Source organism: Triticum urartu, chromosome 4A, assembly GCF_056163025.1.
Source record: "Triticum urartu cultivar PI428250 chromosome 4A, HENAU_Tu73, whole genome shotgun sequence".
NCBI lineage: Eukaryota > Viridiplantae > Streptophyta > Magnoliopsida > Poales > Poaceae > Triticum > Triticum urartu.
In genome coordinates, this window is record NC_141876.1 from 53,819,484 (window position 1) to 53,835,141 (window position 15,658).

Below are 15,658 nucleotides of genomic sequence, written 5' to 3' on the forward strand. Positions count from 1 at the left end.
TGGTTCAAGAAGCAAGAATGAAGCTCATCAGCGTTAAGATGAGCATAGCTTGATAAGTCACTGCTCCATTTACCTTTATCCCGGGCAGCTTGCTCTTCTTTGGCTCTGTGCTGAGCCAAAATGACAGGATGGCCAGGAGAGCTGTGGCCCATTCCAGTAATAATAACATCATCACCTTGGCCTTCAGGATTTTTGATTGATGATACTGGAATTTCAGTGTCTTTCACGAGACTAGCTCGGTTTCGTTCTGCCGGTTCAGTATCGGGTGCGGCAGGCTCAGCATCTGCAGGTTCATCGGTATGTTGGCCTTCAAGGGGTGGATCATCAAAAGTAGCTTCAGGATGAGGGCCTTCCGGTTCACCGGTCTGTTCTGGTTCACCTCTTGGTTCTTCTTCTTCGGCGGCAGGGTCTTCTGGCGGATTGGTGACCCGAGCTTTCTTGCTGGGTCTGGCTTTGGCACTGCAAACAGAATAAAAGAGGATTAACATCCTATTCAAATGATTTATGGCACATTGAAAGGAAAGGTTTTTACAACTCACCCGGCCACCGTTTTCAAAGGGGTGAGTTGAGTTGCTATCGATTCACCAGAAGATGAAGGAGGTGTTACCTAATAATTTGAATCGGACGGATTAAGAGGATGTCTGAAATAACCTGCCTTAGGGTAAGAATGGTCAGAAGTAGGAGAGACGTCAGACCGGCACTTCCAAACCGTAGTATCAGGTAAACCGGCTGAAGTGACCTGCTGGCCACTGTGTCGGGTTGTCCGACGAGCTTCATGCTGCCGAGTCTTCAAAATAAATGTTGGCTCCAAGTGAGCAAGAGGATGAGAAAAGCTTACTTTCCGGACTGCTTGGCGAGTTTTTTGTGTTGGCATAGAGTCTGAACCGAAGGAAAGGGTAATTACCTCTACGTCATCAGCTTGACTAGCTTCTGCGTCCTCCTGAGGAAGGTCATTATTAATGAGATGCATGAAACAAGAGCCGAGTGAGTCAAGTTCTACCTCAACTTCTGGATCATCAGTATCATCATCAAGCTCCATATTAATCCGGTCAGCCGTTTTCCGTTTTGACGTCTGTTTTACGGCTTTGGTCTTTGGGCGGGATGGCTTGACCGCTTTGTCTCCAGTCGGCTTTGCCGCTTTCTCTATGGTTTTCCGTTTCCAGAAGGGGTCATCACCCTACATACAAAGAAGAAGGGTTACAGGTTGCATAAGTTCAAGATATTAGAGATGAAGAGGAAGTATAATGCTTATAGCAGGCAGTTTGTTCTTGGCATAGAAGGGACTCGGACCGGTTTGACTCCAGATTAGTTCCGACTCATTCAGGATCTTCTTTACACCTTTAGTGACTTCTTCCTCAGATAATTGGATATTGCAATGGCGTTGAGGGTCATCAACTTCACCGGTATATTCACACATTAAACCGGGACGCCGGCTTAGCGGCAAGATACTCCAGGATATCCAACAACGCACAAAATCCATGCCTGTTAAACCGTTTGCCATAAAGGCCCGGAGTTTGGCAAGTTGAGGAGCGTATTTCGCCCTTTCTGAAGAGCTCAGGCGTTGTGGCATGGGGTGAGTATTGGATAGTCTGTTATCACGAAAGCCAGGGAGGGTATTTTCATCTTCAGGCGAAGTGTCTCTGTAATAAAACCAAGTTTGATTCCATTCTTTTGGGTGGCTATGATGTTTGGCATGAGGAAATTCAACTTCTTTTCGTTTTTGAATCGAGACATCACCAAGTTCTGTGTTCGGGCCATTTACAAACTCTGTGCGCTGGTTTAAGTGAAAGAAATCCCGGAACAGTTCTGCAGTTGGTTCTTCTTGTAAATATACTTCACAGAAGACCTGGAAGTTGCATAAATTGGAAACCGAGTTGGGACCAATACCTTGCGGATGAAGTTGGAAGCTGGCAAGCACATCTCGATAAAACATTGACCCTGGCGGTTTGAAGCCACGACGTATATGGTTAACAAAGACCACCACCTCGCCCTGCCTTGGGTTGGAGGATTTTCTGTTCCTGGAACTCGCCATTTGATTTCAGTTTTCTTAGGCAGGGAGCCGATGCTAACCATCTCATTCAACTGAGTCTCAGTAACCCGGGAACGAGCCCAGTTGCAGGCAGTGAATTGTTTGGCCATTGTGAAAACAAGCTGAAAATGAAAGACCGGTTTATAAATTACGCATGATTATATGCAAGAGACAAGGGAGTAAGAAACATACTGATATGTGAAATGGTGTAAACCGAAGACTAATGCAATAAGGGAAAAAGGTAATAGTAGCACAGGATTACTCAGGCACTGTTAAACTGGAGCATAATTATGAAGGTAAAATGCTCCTCCGGTTTATCAGAGAGCTAATGACATAGACTGCTTATACAAGGTTAAACCGCCTATGTTGGTGCAAGGAGAAACAGATCTCACAGGGACATAGAAACAGATCTCACAGTGACATATGGAATTTTCGGATCTAAGATAAGACAGAAAAGTAAAAATAGTTGGATCTAGAAGGGGTGCAGAACCGAAGCAACTTATGAAGGACTGGATCAGTTCTTTGCACATAAGGGTTTGTGGTGACAAGGGAAGGTTAGCTACGGCAAGGAGTACGTCAGATATGAAGTATTCACCTAAAGGCCATGAAAGAGCAACACTGAAAGCTCTGATGAACCTCAAGAACAGCAAAGAACAAGGAAACCCTAATGGATCTAAGAAAGAAAGGGGAAAAGACTTACTGCGACGGCGGAAGCAGCAGAAGGGCGATGTGGAACTCTGGTGCGAACAGGTTGATGCAGCGGCCAAAGGCGAAGAAGAGGCGGAGTTCGAAGATGACGGCGGCGCTCGGGTGCGAGGTCGTCGAGAGGAAGAAGAAGAGATGAATGGGTAGCGAAAAGAAAAGAAAAGGGGTCCGCTGTCCCTATTTATAAGGTGAAGAGATTAAACGGCAAGTGCGGGAATCGAGGAGCCCAAAAATGGATAAGTTAATAAGGGTGTCGCCTCGATGGCTGAAGACATATTAAATGAAGGTAATCTTCGACATCAACAGATGGATGACGTCAGGATGGTTTATCATAATCTTGAAGTATGAAATCACGACGGTTTACAAGATCGAGGTGAAGATATGAGGGAATAATGTTTCTAATTATAGAAGATTGACATGAACGAGTTCAAACCAATCTGGGGCCTAATGTTTGGGATATTACTACTAGAGGTAAACCGGTCTTGTGTAGCCGGGTTGACTCCTTGAAGATTAGAAGCCCATAAAGACGCAAGGATGATGGCGCTTCATGGAGGCCCAAGGCCCGAAGGCGGGTTAAAGCCTGTAAATATAAACCGTCTTAGTCATGTAATTTGTAAGATAGGGAGGATAGAGACCAAACTGGATACGTTTATGATCCGTCTTCGGGACTCTGTAAACCGGCGGGCGTCAACCTATGTATATAAAGGGACGACCCGGCAGCGGTTTAGGGACAGACAACAACTCGAGAGCCAGACAAAGCGGATTCGCTCCCTGGCCTTCGAAACCCTAGCAATACCAATCACAACTAGACGTAGGATTTTACCTTCCTCGAAGGGGCCGAACTAGTATAAAATTCCACGTGTCCCCTTGTCCGGTTTAACCCCTTAAATCTAAACCATAGCGATGGCTCCATGACTAAGTCCTTTCACAAGGACATCTGTCATGACAAACCCACGACAGCATCTCTTGTTTGCGAACGTCCGGACTGCTGCCACGGCCGGTCCTGACCAACCCGAACCCTCTTCATCACCCGCGCATGCTTCCCGCCTGAAACGGTCAGTGCCGCATTCATGCCCGGCCAGAGCTAACACGACCTCTCATTGGCGCCGGCATTGAAGCGGCGCGCCGGCCGAGAGAGCGTCGCCCGCGCCGCTTCCGGGTGCACGCGGTTGCTCCGCATTCAAAGGTCGCAATAGCCGGCTACAACATGCCTGTAAAAAGTTCTTGGGAGTCCATGCTACAGCTAGCTGTCCTTCCCCAACTCGTCAATATCATCCAGTAGTGCTAGTACTCCATGGCGCGATCCATCGACAAGCAGGCGGGAAAGTTATCGTATACTCGGTTTGCGGTGAGTGGCATGCCGAGCGACCGTGTGGGGTCGAGCCGTGGAGGAGGGTGAGACACGAACACGATAGATGTGATTTAAATGTTGGTTTTGCTCGATGGCGCGATCCAACAAAATGAAACGTTGGTTTCTCTCCGTTTCCATTTTTTCTCCGGAAAAACGGAAACTTTCCACTCCATTTTCATTCCTATTCCAAGGTTGCCCCGTTACAACATTCCATCAAATACAAAGGAAAACTAACCACTACAAGAAATATGTCAACTTGTGACCTTGACTATTGGTCACTGAAAGGTCATTGTTTTTCATTTGCGACCTTTTTGTGACCAAACAGAAGGTCAAAAGCTGGCGGTCGTAAATTGAAATTAACGACCTTCTCTATGAGAAGGTCGTAGATGTTTACGACCAAAATATGCCTACTGGTTTGTTTTGGTCACTAGCAACCTCCCCAGGCCACATAGGCATCCAGCGTGGCAAGCTGATGTGGCACAAGATTCAGCCCGGTCCAATTCGGTTTTCTACATGGGCCTAGCCCAACAATTTGGCCTTTTTACTATATATTTTCTCTATTAATTTTCTCTAGCTACATGGGCCTGGCCCAACAATTTGGCCTTTTTATTTTCTAGTGCACGACATTTTACGGTCCATTTCTTTTTTATTTCCAGCTTTTTTTGTTAGCTCCAGTTTTTAGATGGGTCCCAATTGTCATGTTTTTCACAGCTTATTAATAAGCAATATATATATCAAACAGATAGAAAAGAGAATGCATATGAAAATCTTCAAATAATAGCTAAAATAAGTTTATTACAATATGCTATACAGAACAGAACACGTGAAACTCCATACACTCATTCACATCACAACAACCAATTTCCATACACTCATTCACATCACATCAACCAGTTTCACCATCGAATCTTGCATACCCAGGAACTTCAAACTTCACCCAGATCCACACAATCATAAATATTGGGATCTACAAATAAACCACTACTCTTGGATACCACAGAACATGCTCTTCAACATAGGAAGAAGTCATCAATGGAGTTCTACCAACAACACAAGCTCCATTCACCTACAAGAACATAATGGAATATCAAGTACTTGGATCGTTCAAGCAGATTACAACCAACATATATATGTAGAAGTACATCAGGAAAGAAGATGGAGCAAATCAGACAACAGATAAACTTATACAGCCCAACAAATGGGTGATGGTGACAAGCAAAAAATATACTCCCAGGTTTGGACACAAATAGTGTCAGATCAAGCAAAAGATAATAAGGCAGTAAACATATTGTCACATCCTCTTTGACCCTCTTCAGATCAATTAATGTACATAGATTCAATTTTCTATGTGCTTTACAGCAGAGAGCAAAACTAAAGAGAGCAAAGCATAGTTGATGATGGATTGGTGAATTACCTCGATGGCGTACTTGATGGTAATGTCGGTCCTTCTGGATCTAGTAGTGTTCGTCCACAGACATAAGCATAGAAAACAAAACATGATTTCAGCAAAACTAAAACTATCAATGAAAGTTGAATAACAATGCAGCAGATTAGCTCTTAGCATGGAGGAACATCAACAAAGGAAGAGAGTTTCAGTTTTCTTGTCACAAATTTGATGGCTAATGTGGTGGTGTAGTAAGCAAATAGGATTGTACCCAGGGTATAGGATGAGGAGAGGGAGAGAGATACCTTCCATGGTGTTAGCCGGCACTTGGGTCGGAGCAGCATGAAGTAGACGGACCGGGGCTCTTCTTTGTGGTGCACTTGTGCATGACACAAATAGTATTTTCTTGTTGTTGACGTCTTGATCAATCTTCTACCAGCATGCATGGTATACAAACAACACACCCGTAGGGATTTCCATCAATTTCCATTCCTTGTTGACACCCGACCACCATCCTGCACAGATTAATTAGCATGCATGTCAATAATGACAAATAATCAAGACTATTATGCAGCTCGTTAAGAAATATGCATCCTTAGTAGGCAAGATCTAATATTACTAGTCAAAGCACGCATACTAACATCACAAACATGCATCATATAGCAATTCAACATTGTATCTTGCAAGTCAACAGTTATCACGAAGGACAAGATAGCATAAGATGAATGATGGCACTCAAATTCTAATCTCACATAGATAAATTTCACTGCCATAGTAACAGTACATCTCACTTGGATATATCTAAGAAATCCAATTGGTTCTCATAAGCAAGTGTTCTTAGGTTTGCCTTAACATGACAGCTTAAGGTAACACAATAAAATGGATAGAATAATAACAGAAACAACTCAGATTACACACATAGCTCTATCCATAGTGCCAGCTATAGATAAAAGGGACAATTCCATTTCTGCCCCTAACTGGAACCCACTACTCAAATTTGCCCCTAATTTTAATGTGTGCTCAAATTTGCCCCTCTGCCGTTAGTTGCCCTTATAGAAATGCCATTCTGTGACGTTACCGTCCGGTCAAACAACTTTGACCATCTCGAAAAAAATAGTAAAAAAAATCAAAAAAATCTGAAATTTTGTGGGATTGAAGCTACTCATGTGCGCAAGGTGCGTGCAAATTTCCGTGCTATTTAGACATACCAGGAGCTCGTGGCAAAGGAAAACAATAAATCTGTACATCTTTGAATAGTAATTTCAACAAAAAATAGCAAGAAAATTCAAAATATATGATTTTTTTTCGCATCCAAGATGCTAGGGTGCACAAGGCGTGTGCAAAATTTTGTTATCAAATGACATGCGAGGAGCTCTCGCAAAAAAAACCAAAATAGTGTATTTTTTACAAGTTTATTTCTGAGACAAATTTTGTTTTTTTGTCCACGAGCTCCTACAATGTCCAAACACAAAAACATTTTGCACACACCTTCCACACCTAAGCATCTTGGATGCCAAAAGAATTCATATTTTTTTGATTTTTTTGCTATTTTTTTGAATTTACGGTTCACATGTGTACATATTTACTGTTTTTCCTTTGCCACGAGCTCCTAGAATGTCCAAACAACATGAAAATTCGCACGCACCTTGCCAACCTGAGTACCTTCGATCCCACAAATTTTCAGTTTTTTTGACTTTTTTTTGCTATTTTTTTGAGATGGTCAAAGCTGTTTGACCAGACGATAACGGTGCAGAAGGGCATTTCTATAAGGGCAACTAACGGCAGAGGGGCAAATTTGAGCACACATTGAAATTAGGGGCAAATTTGAGTAGTGGGTTCTAGTTAGGGGCAGAAATGGAATTGTCCCTAGATAAAATCATGCACACTCGAATATAACTGGACAACAGCAACCAGAGCAAGACATTGTCATTGTCGTCTACAAATGGAAGTGTAACATTACTTTCCAGCATGCATTAAAGGGAGCAACTAATACATGGCAGGTATGTGGGTATCAAAACAAACAACAAAGGAACCACATTATTTGATATCAGACTGTCAACCATCAAATTACAAAAGAAACAACATGAAATTGTTGTTATGGCCAAGCAGAAGAAATCTCCTACTAATAAACAGTGATATATCAGGAGAATTATTAAAGCATAGAATTATCCGCAATGGACATATTAATACAGGCATGTGCAATGGCTAGGAGGATCAGAATACTAGCTTGGTTTCTCTGAAGAGAAATAATAGCGCTTAGCATGTTCATTGCCAATCATCTGGGGAAAGGATCATCATATCCTCCAAATCGAATGGCACATTGAAAACAAATAGAATGTTGGAGAATTTGAGAATGTGTAGTAAATCTAGCACAGAGAAACCTACATCTATTTGCAGAATTTGAGAATTACTATGACTCATACTCGATGACCATATGAATAGATCCACTAGTAATCAGTTTTCACCGCATAATGGGCATATCAAAACATTAAAAAAGACATGCATGGTGCCAAATAAAGATAACAAACCACAAAACAGTAGCAAGCAATGAAGAACAAAAATCTGTACTACTGGGCAGATCAGAGTTCTGGCTTGGGTACTAACGAAATTTCAAACACCTAATTGGAGTACAACACAAAACAGAACAGAATGCTAAGTACTAACACCACATGACAGAAAATGTACTAAGGCACTCCTTGCTACTTAAAACCAAATCAAGGTACAGAGCACAACCAGGACAACAGTTCAGTAGCAGTGCAGTACGGTCTTGATGCTGTTGTCTAGTGCCATGGGTAAATGTCAAGAAGAATGTTATTGTAGCCACTACATCTGCCAAGGGTCTCGGTGATGGTATCAATTCTACATCTGTTAAAGTCAACAAAGCACCCTAGAAGAAGACTTCTGGTAATTTGGTTCATGGTTATCTTTTGTTATTTATATGGCCTATTACTCTAGTAATCAGGTCCAGAGAAAGAAAGCAAGTATGTCATCTTAGGAGAAAAGGGGAGAGTTCAACTCATCCGTGACTCCAACCTGTCGATCAGAGCAAAGGCAGCCGGCCTAATATATCTCGAGATACAAATGGAGGCGCAGTGAACAGATCTCGCGATGTAGCAAGGGGAAGGGAGAGGTGGGACGGAGGGGAGCTTACAAAAGAGGATGAGGCCCCCGAAGCCGGCGAGGGGCGTAGGCGATGCGACGGATGGAGAGGTCAAGGCAGGCGTCCCACTTGGCGTCCAAGTCATGGTGGGCGGGGACGGCCTCGGCACCACCGCCGTGTCGGGAGCGGCGGGTGGCACGGGCGCGGGTGGAGCAGCGCCGGAGTTGGCGCGGGCGCGGGGTATCAGGTCGCTGGTGCGGCCCCGCGGAGCGAGACTCTCCTAGCCGCAGCGGAGCGGCACCTCGGTGCCGTGAAGGCGGCTGAGAAGGAGGGGAACACCGCCGAGGAGGCAGTGGCGAGGGAGGGGGAGCGCGAATGCCATGGTTGCGAGGGAGGGGAGGGAGGAAGGGGTCGACGGCGGCTGCAGCGGTGTGCACGCCGGGTTGGATTGAATTGGGCCAGGGTGAGGGGAGGGTGCGGTAGTCTGCGGCGGCGGCGTGGGTCGTCGACGGTGAGGGAGAGGCATCGGCTGCGGGAGTGGACAGGAGGGGTGGGGGTGGGATCTGGATCTGGATGGGGGAGGAGAGGCGGCGGAGGGATTTGGATCGGGGAGAGGAGGGGCGGCAGCGCCCTAGGGTTTCTCGGGAAGGAGGGGATCGAGAGACGCTAGATCAGTAGGGTGGACGGCTTAGATCGAATAAAGGGAGTGATCTGTGGGCTGCGTCCTGATTGGTTCAAAAATGAGCAGTCCAAAAATTACTTTTCTTAGTGCTAAAAATAGGAGGGTTGAAGCAGCTACCAAAAATATTTCGTAAAATGGCATCACTAAGATTTTCACTTAAGTTAGACCACCTTTCGTGGATGATTATCAGTTTGATTGCATTTCCGATCTTTCTAGCTATTTCGTGAAACAGTCAATTCGGCAAGAAGCGGGTCAAATTTGAACTACATGTGTTTTATAGTTTTCTATTTATTTTTTCAGAAAAACATTTTTAGTTACAAAAGTAGCTATTTCATCATGGACAAACCGAGATTTTTGCATTATTAAGCACCTAACTAAGAACGGGCGCGCGGTCAAATTTGATCACATTTTGAAATCGGCATAGGAAATTCATTAAAAAATGGAAAACATTTAACCTCTTATGGTTAGTTCAAATAAACCAATATTTTGTACATGTGTGTATTTAGGGATGACAAACAATGTTGATTTGGGAGGTTTTCATTTTCTTTGCTCAAAAGAACCATTTTCCATTTTCTAAGCGACCAAAATGTGTGTTTTATGAAAGAACTACCATACATTTGTTGTAAAATGGCACTAAATCATTTTTCTAAAATATTTGTCCATATTTAATGTATAATTGACCAAACAGTTGGGTGTCAAAAGGTTTTATCCACCTCTGCTGAAAAAGACAAATTTCCACCGACTCAGTAGGAAGCGGGTCAAATTTGAACTGCAGCTATCTCATAGTTTGCTCTTTATTTTTTCCAAAAATCATTTCTAGGTAAAAAAAAATATCTATTTAATCAGAGAAACATAAAAAGTTTTCCAAGATTCAACCACTAGCTAGGAACGGTCATGCCCGCCGTTTTGATCGCATTTTGAAACGGGCATAAAAAATTCAAAAAAATCAAAAAATTGGGAAACCTTCGCATTGTGTCATTATATGTGACCAAGTTTCCAGGAAAAAAAAATAAACTTGTAATACGACAATTATTTTTAAAAGGTGTTCACAGAAATGAGCTATCATGCGTGAAGATTCATGGCTTTCAATCCAAATGATCAATCTTATGGCCACATTCATGGCATAGTTTGTTCAAATGATCTCATATTGTGCACAAGGGTGCATCTTGGAATTCCAAACAATGTTGCCTAAGATAGTTTTCATTTTCTTTGCACGGAAAATTCATTTTCTATTTTCCGAGTGCCCGAATTGAGTTCTTTTTGTGAAGGACCTACGCTATAGTTGTTGCAAAATTGGACCAAATTATTTTTATAAAATACTAGGCCATATTTTATTCACAATTGGCCAAATGGTTGGGTGTCAAAAGTTTGGATCCACCTCTGGTGAAAAAGAGAAATTCCTGCTGATTCAGTAGGAAGCGGGTCAAATTTGAACTGCAGCTGCCTCATAGTTTGCTCTTTATTTTTTCCAAAAAACATTTCTAGGTACATAAGTATCTATTTAATCAGAGAAACATAAAAAGTTTTTCAAGATTCAACCACTAGCTAGGAACGTTCATGCCCGCCGTTTTGACCGCATTTTGAAACGGGACTAAAGAATTCAAAAAAAATTCAAAAAAATGGGAAACCATCGCATTGTGTCATTATATGTGACCAAGTTTCCAGGAAAAATAATAAACTTGTAATACGACAATTATTTTAAAAATGTGTTCACAAAAATGAGCTATCATGTAACACCCTCGATGCGACTATAGCTCCCACGTGTCGAGGCACGACTTAGAGACATAATCGCATTGAAGGCATATGTCGCAAGTTAGGCAATCTTCACAACATCCCATGTAATATGAATAATAAAGGGGAGATAACATAGTTGGCTTACACTCGCCACGTCAATCAAGTACATAAATAACATTACATCAACCAAACACTCATGGCCCGACTACGGCGCCAAAATAAAAGAGAACCCAACATGCGACACGGTCCCAATCACCCCCAACTAGGCACCACTACTGATCATCGGGAAAGGAAACGTAGTATCGTTGAGAGTCTTCGTCAAACTCCCACTTGAGCTCACACGCGTCTCCTGGAGCGGAATCATCAGGCCCTGCATCTGGTGTAATAGTAATCTGTGAGCCACAGGGACTCAGCAATCTCGACCCTTGCGATCAAGACTATTTGAGCTTATAGGTAAGGCAAGGTAAAATATGAGTGGAGCTGCAGCAAGCGACTAGCAAGTATGGTGGCTAACTTATTCGCAAAAGAGAGCGAGAAGAGGAGGCAAAGCACGAGCGAGAAACTAGAGAGCAACCTGCGTAGACATTACTCCAACACCGTGTCCACTTCCCGGACTCCGCCGAGAAGAGGCCATCACGGTAACACACTCGGTTGATACATTTTAATTAATTAAGGTTCAAGTTATCTACAACCGGACATTAACAAATTCCCATCTGCCCATAACCGCGGGCACGGCTTTCGAAAGTTCAATCCCTGCAGGGGAGTCCTAACTTAGCCCATGACAAGCTCTCACGGTCAACGAAGGGATAGACCTCCTCCCAAGACGTTTCGATCAGACTCGGTATCTCGGTAACTCAAGACACTTCAACAGGTTAAAACAAGACCAGCAACACCACCCGAATGTGCCGACAAATCCCGATAGGAGCTGCACATATCTCTTCCTCAGGGCACACTCAGATTGTCCTAGGTACGGGTAGGCCAGCCCAGAGTTGCCCCTGGTGGCCACCAGTAGCTGACAGGTCGACCAACACTCAGAGGAGCACTGGCCCGGGGGGGGGGGTTAAAATAAGATGACCCTTGAGTCTGCAGAACCCAAGGGAAAGAAAAGGCTAGGTGGCAAATGGTAAAACCAAGGTTGGGCATTGCTGGAAAAGCTTTAATCAAGGCGAAATATCAAGGGGTTCCCATTATAACCCAACCGCATAAGGAACGCAAAAATCCGGGAACATAACACCGATATGACGGAAACTAGGGCGGCAAGAGTGGAACAAAACACTAGGCGACAGGCCGAGCCTTCCACCCTTTACCAAGTATATAGATGCATTAAGATAACATAGCAATATAATGATATTCCAACAAGTAAATAAATGTTCCAACAAGGAACGGCCTCCAATCTTCACCTGCAACTAGCAACGCTATAAGAGGGGCTGAGCAAAGCGGTAACATAGCCAATCAACGGTTTGCTAGGACAAAGGTGGGTTAGAGGTTTGACATGGCAATTTGGGAGGCTTACAAGCAAGTGGTAGGCATCTTGGCAATGGCATAGCAAAAGAGCGAGCAAAACTAGCATAGCAAAGATAGTAGTGATTTCGAGGGTATGATCATCTTGCCTGCACAGCCGTCAGAGTTGACTGGATCCTCAAAAGCAAACTCAATGGGCTCGTCATTAGCGAACTCGTCTCCCGGCTCTACCCAAACAATACAAACACGCAACAAGGATACAATCAACCACGTGCAAGGATCAAGCGATATGATGCAATGATGATATGCTATGCGGGATGCGATGCAGGATGCAAAATGCAAGATATGACAGGAAATGCATGAACCTGGCCTCATCTTGGAATTCCCAGGGTCCCACTAGAAAGATGAGATGAAATCGCTTGAAAACGATATAAAGAACGCCGGAATCGGAGTTACGGTTTGGAAATGGCAAGCGTTTCAAAAATGACAACGGTCTGCAATTTACAGCAAGTAGGCATCTAAATGCAATGAAATGAACATGCTACCGCACCCAAACATGACAACAAAATACATGGCAGGGATGCACACAAGAAGCGTAACAAAAGTCTATCACTGAGCTACGGCCAATTCATCCATTAACAGGTTCAAACAAGCATGGCAAAAACGCAAATGGATAACAGATCTCAGACTTTGTGAAATTAACACTTGTCTGGAATTTCAGATCATATAGCCCACTTCGGAGCAACAAAAAAACATGCTACAGGTCCTGAACATGACAAATAAAGACATGGCATGGAGCTACTCAACAAGCTTAACAAAAGCCCCTTAGTGACCTTGAGCCAAAAGGGATCACAAAATATACTAACAAGCACACGAACATAGCAAAAACATAATCAGTTTTCAGACTTGGTGAAAACTGGGACATGCTGAAACATAACTCACGAAGGTATGTTTTCGAGCCTGATGCACTCACTACGGTGCAAGTAATGGCAAGACAAGCATACATCCATCAAGAAGGCATAAAATACAAGCTATACATGGCAAGAACAATGGCATAGCATTCACGGATCAACTACAATGACATCGGCAAAATCGCAAACAAGTTGACGATCTGCCCAGATTCACAACGAAGCAAAAGTAGAGCTCGATTGACTCAAGCTGGGGTGCTCCATAAATGCAAAAAAAGACATGGATGGATAGAGCACTACAATATTAACAAAACTCCCTTACTGATCATCCTCAAAAGAGGCACGGATCTCTAGGAAACAACATGAACATATGGCATCGTGAGATAAACAATCCCAGGACTTAGTGAAATTACTAAGTCCCTGAAAACAGAATTAGCAAGTGCACCACTTTGCAAGCTTGCATAAGTCACCACATAAATCCTAAAAATACATGGGTTGCACCTCTGGAAAGATGACAAAACCCTTAACAAAACACATGTAGAACTCACGGGCATAGCATGCACACATTAATCATGGCAAAAATGACAAAAGTGCTAAACGGAGTAGCAGATCTGACAATTAACTCAAGTAGCCCTCTTCTAACAGCATTTCGGGCATCAATATGAGCTCAAATGAAAATGATGCCATGGAATGAAATGATGTACTCTCTGATATGAACATTTTGATATGCTATATGCATGAATCGGAGCTACGGATGCAAAGTTACGGGGCCTCGAACAGGAGCATATGGACTGAAAATTTTAAGGACTTAGAGAGAAAAAAACAACCAAATCTAGGGTTCTTCGGTGGGCACGCGAACCGAGGCCGGATCTTGAGCTCACCGGAGCTTCTCGCCGGAGTAGGAGGGAGGGCCGGCCGGGGCTTGCCGGAGATGGGGAGGAGCGGGGCCGGCGCAGCGCGGGCGCGGCGCTCCTCGGCGGCGGGCTCCCGCGTTAGGGGCGGCGAGGCACGGCGGGCGGGGCGGCAGCGGCCGGTGCGCGCGTCGGCGGTGGCGGCTGGCGGCGATGGCGGCACGGCGGAGGCGGCGGGTGGCGCGGCACGTGGAGGCGGCGGCGGCAGCGCGATGGGCCTCGGGGGCCGGCTCCGGGCTCCCCGGGCCGCGCGGCGGCGGGCGATTGGCGCGTGGCCACGTGGCAGTGGCGGGGCTGGGCGGACACTGTCCGGCCACGTCCGGACGTGTCCGGCGGCTGCGGATCTGGGATTTTAGGGTTAGGGACGAGGGGGATCCGGAATTTGGAATGGGGGTGTATATATAGGCATAGAGGGAGCTAGGAGAGTCCAAATGAGGTGCGGTTTTCGGCCACGCGCTCGTGATCGAACGCTCTAGAGCATGGAGCAGAGTTTGGTGGGTTTTGGGCCAAATTGGAGGGGTGTCGGGCTGTAACACTCACGAGGCCTTTTCGGTCCCTCGGTTAACCGTTGGAGTACCAAACGAAGTCCAAATGGTACGAAACTTGACAGGCGGTCTACCGGTAGTAAACCAAGGCCGCTTGGCAAGTCTCGGTCCAATCCGGAAATGCTTAATCCCCACACACGAAAGAAAGCTAGAAATGACCACCGGAGGAGAACGAAGCACCGGAATGCAAAACGGACAACGGGGAAAATGCTCGAATGCATGAGACGAACACGTATGCAAATGCAATGCACATGATGACATGATATGAGATGCATGACAAAGACAACAACACACGGAGACAAAAACCCGAACCCGAGATAATAAAATAACTTAACGCCGGAAACAACAAGAGTTGGAGTATAAATAGGGAAAGTTACATTCGGGGTGTTACAACACTCCACCACTACGAAAAGATCTCGTCCCGAGATCTAGGACTGAAAGAACGCCGGGTACTCAGAACGGAGGTGATCCTCGCGTTCCTAGGTAGCTTCACGGTCGGAATGGTGTGACCACTTGACTTTGAGAAATTTGATTGACTTGTTGCGAGTCTTGCGTTCAGTCTCTTCAAGAATAGCAACTGGGTGCTCACGATAAGAGAGATCTTCTTGGAGCTCAATGTCCTCGAAGTTGACGGTGCGGTCAGGAGTCTTGAAGCACTTTTGAAGTTGAGAGACATGGAACACGTCATGAACATTTGCAAAGTTTGAAGGAAGCTCAAGTTGATAGGCGAGGTCGCCTTTCTTGCTGACAATCTTGAAAGGTCCCACGTATCTAGGGGCAAGCTTCCCTTTGATACCGAAGCGACGAGTACCTTTCATAGGAGAGACACGGAGGTAAACATGATCTCC

The 15,658-nt window shown here is 44.7% G+C and overlaps 1 non-coding gene across 1 annotated transcript; it reads right to left on the bottom strand.

The window, feature by feature from the left end:
* Positions 1 to 7,678: 7,678 nt before the first annotated feature.
* On the bottom strand, positions 7,679 to 7,773 carry LOC125555090 (small nucleolar RNA Z103). The gene has a single exon (XR_007304535.2). It is a non-coding gene; the product is annotated as a small nucleolar RNA Z103 (small nucleolar RNA).
* Positions 7,774 to 15,658: the final 7,885 nt, after the last annotated feature.